Here is a 3,684-nt window from a genome sequence, read left to right as displayed (position 1 = left end):
ATATTAAGACTGCAGAACTTCAAGGAAATGAGTCACAACAGAAGTATACAACAGATTTACTTTCCTGTGGATTTTCATATCTTAGGGTGATTACCATAGTGGCTTATACTTAGTAAGTACTCAAAAAATTTCATTTACTTGCCATAAATCAATCTATACCAGAAATCCCAACTGTGGTCCAGAGAATGGTATTGAAGGGACTTCCCTGGTGGTTCAGTGGTTAAAATCTACTTTGCAATGCACGGGATGTGGGTTTGAGCCTTAGTTGGGGAACTAAGATCCCACATGCTGTGGGGCAACTAAGTCCAAAAGCCACAACTAGAGAGAAGCCCGCGCGCCAAAACTAAGATCTGTTGCAGCCAAAAAAAAAAGGAAAAAAATACAAGAACCCCGCACCCACATGCACACTGTGTGGCCATGAAGGTCCTCAGTAGCCTGTGCGAGAAAGTTAAACTGAGCAATAACGCACAGAACTGGGGGATGCAGAGAGCAACTAATATCACCTATCAAGCTCACCATGTCACCAGGAACAAGGGAGATCAAGTGGTGGGGACCACGGGTGGCTTTTGTGGTTGCATAGTATGGTTAACAGGCTGCTCTGGAGCAGGAAAGACCACAGTAAGCATGGCTTTAGAGGAATACTTGGTTTGCCACATTATTTCATGCTACACTTTGGAAGGTGACAGCATTCATCAAGGTTTCAATAAAAACCTTGGCTTTAGTCCTGAAGACAGAGAAGAGAATGTTCGATGTATGGCGGAAATAGCTAAACTGTTTGCAGATGCTGGCTTAGTGTATATCACAAGTTTTATATCACCTTATACTTTTGTTTTATTGACTGTGCTAAAGCTTTTGACTGTGTGGATCACAACAAACTGCGGAAAATTCTTAAAGAGATGGGAATACCAGATCATCTTACCTGCCTCCTGAGAAACGTGTATGCAGGTCAAGAAGCAACAGTTAGACCTGGACATGGAACAATGGACTGGTTCCAAATTGGGAAAGGAGTACATAAAGGCTGTATGCTGTCACCCTGCTTATTTAACTTATATGCAGAGTATATCATGCAAAATACCAGGGTGGATGAAGCACATGCTGGAATCAAGATTGTCAGGAGAAATATCAATAACCTCAGATACGCAGCTGACACCATCCTTATGGTTAAAGTGAAGAGAAACTAAAGAGCCTCTTAATGAAGGTCAAAGAGGAGAGTGAAAAAGCTGGCTTAAAACTCAACATTCAAAAAACTAAGATCATGCCCTCTGGTCCCATCACTTCATGGCAAATAGATGGGGAAACAATGGAAACAGTGACAGACTTTATTTTCTTGGTCTCCAAAATTACAGCAGATGGTGACTGCAGCCATGAAATTAAAAGACACTTGCTCCTTGGAAGAAAAGCTATGAAATTTAGACAGTGTATTAAAAAGCAGAGACATCACTTTGCTGACAAAGGTCCATATAGTCAAAGCTGTGGTTTTTCCAGTAGTGTATGGATGTGAGAGGTGGACCATAAAGAAAGCTGAGCACCAAAGAACTGATGCTTTTGAACTGTGGTGTTGGAGAAGACTCTTGAGAGTCCCTTGGACGGCAAGGAGATCAAACCAGTCAATCCTAAAGGAAATCAATCCTGAATATTCATTGGAAGGACTGATGCTGAGGCTGAAGTTCCAATACTTTGGCCACCTGACTTGAAGAAGTGACTTACTGGAAAAGACCCCAATGCTGGGAAAAATTGAAGGCAGGAGGAGAAGGAGAAAACAGAGGATAAGATGGTTGGATGGCATCACTGACTCAATGGACATGAGTTTGAGCAGGCTGGAAGATGGTAAAGGACAGGGAAGCCCAGCATGCTGCAGTCTGTGGGGTCGCAAAGAGTCAGACATGACTGAGCAACTGAACATCAATACTGAGAAATGCAACAATGTAAGGCACATTCACAAGGATGCAAGTTTATTTTTCTTTGAAGTGTTTGTTGATGCTCCCCCATATGTTTGTGAATAGAGGGATGTCAAGGGACTCTACAAAAAAGCACAGGCTGGAGAAATTAAAGGTTTCATTGGGATTGATTCTGATATTTTCTGATATGAAAAACCAGAGGCCCCTGAACTGATGCTGAAAACAGATTTCTGTGATGTAAATGACTATGTTTAGCAGGTTGTGGAGCTTCTACAGAAATGGGATGTTGTGGATGCCTCTTATGAAGTGAAAGAACTGTATGTGCCAGAAAATAAACTTCATTTGACAAAAACAGATACAGAAAGCTTTCTGGCACTGAAAATTAATAGTGGATATGTAGAGGGTGCAGGTGTTGGCAGAAGCCTGGGCAACCCCACTGAATGGCTTTATGAGAGAAAAGGAGTACTTGCAGTACCTTCATTTTGATTAGCTTCTAGATGAGGCTGTAATTAACTTGTCAGTACCTAGAGTCCTGACGGCTACTCAGGAAAATAAAGAGGGACTGGACGGCTGCACGGCATTTGCTCTGATACATAAGGGACTCTGTGTGGCTATTCTTTGAAATCCAGAAATCCAGAGTTTTTTGAGCACAGGAAGGAGAAGCGCTGTGCCAGGAAACAGGGAAAAACATGCAAGAACCACCCTTACATCAAGATGGTTATGGAACAAGGAGCTTGGCTGATTGAAGGAGATCCTCAAGTCTTGGACAGAATTTATTGGAATGATAGTCTTGATCAGTATGATTTTATTCCTACTGAGCTATAGCATAAGTTTAAAGATATGAATGAAGATGCTATCTTTGCATTTCAATTACACAACCTGGTGCACAATGGCCATGCTCTATTAATGCAAGATACCCATAAGCAACTTCTAGAGAGGGGCTACTGGTGTCCTGTCCTTCTCCTTCACCCTCTTGGTGGCTGGACAAGGGATGATGATGTCCCTCTGATGTGGTGGATGAAGAAGCATGCTGCAGTGCTGGAGGAAGGAGTCCTGAATCTTGAGACCACAGTGGTGGTCATCTTCCCGTCTCCCATGATTTATGCTGAACCAACTGAGGTCCAGCAGCATTGTAGAGCACGGATGGTTGTGGGAGCCAACTTCTACATTGTTGGACAAGACTCTGCTGGCATGCCCCATCCAGAAACAGGGGAGGATGTTTATGAGCAGACTCATGGCACCCAAACACTGACTATGGCCCCTGGTCTGATCACCTTGGAAATAGTTCTTTTTCAAGATGCAGCTTATAACAAGAAAAAGAGGCAGATGGACTACTGTGACACTGAGCATCATGAAGACTTTGAATTTAGTCTTCAAAACACAAATGCAAGAACTTTACCCAAGAAGGCCAGAAATCTCTTGAAGGTTTCATGGCTCCTAAAGCCTGGACTGTGCTGATGCAGTACCACAAATCCTTGGAGAAAGCTTAAGTTGTTAACCTAGTCATTTCACCTTTGACACCTCACTGAGCAACAAGAGGGGACAGGTACTTAACATTGGCATCTCTTTGTGCTGGTGTCTATCTGGACATGCTTCCTAAAAACAGACCCTTTTGCTTAACTATTAATAGCATCAGTCTGGACTGCCTTATGAGTTCTGTTCTGAACTAGTGTAACACACTCCTGGCTTTAATGTATCTTTTAATGTATCTTTAATGTATCTTTATTATAGTTATATTACTACAGTACAGTTTTAAAATCTTGTCTTTTTGTATTATACTCATACC

General features: G+C 42.2%; 1 pseudogene; it reads left to right on the top strand.

Annotated features, from left to right (window-relative positions):
• The first annotated feature begins 417 nt into the window (after window positions 1-417).
• On the top strand, window positions 418-3,388 carry LOC133048229 (bifunctional 3'-phosphoadenosine 5'-phosphosulfate synthase 1-like; annotated as a pseudogene).
• The last annotated feature ends 296 nt before the right edge of the window (window positions 3,389-3,684 follow it).

Source organism: Dama dama, chromosome 28 (assembly GCF_033118175.1).
Source record: "Dama dama isolate Ldn47 chromosome 28, ASM3311817v1, whole genome shotgun sequence".
In the NCBI taxonomy this organism is placed as follows: domain Eukaryota; kingdom Metazoa; phylum Chordata; class Mammalia; order Artiodactyla; family Cervidae; genus Dama; species Dama dama.
The sequence above is the reverse complement of the archived record's forward strand: the minus strand, read 5'-3'. Positions and strand labels throughout refer to the sequence as shown.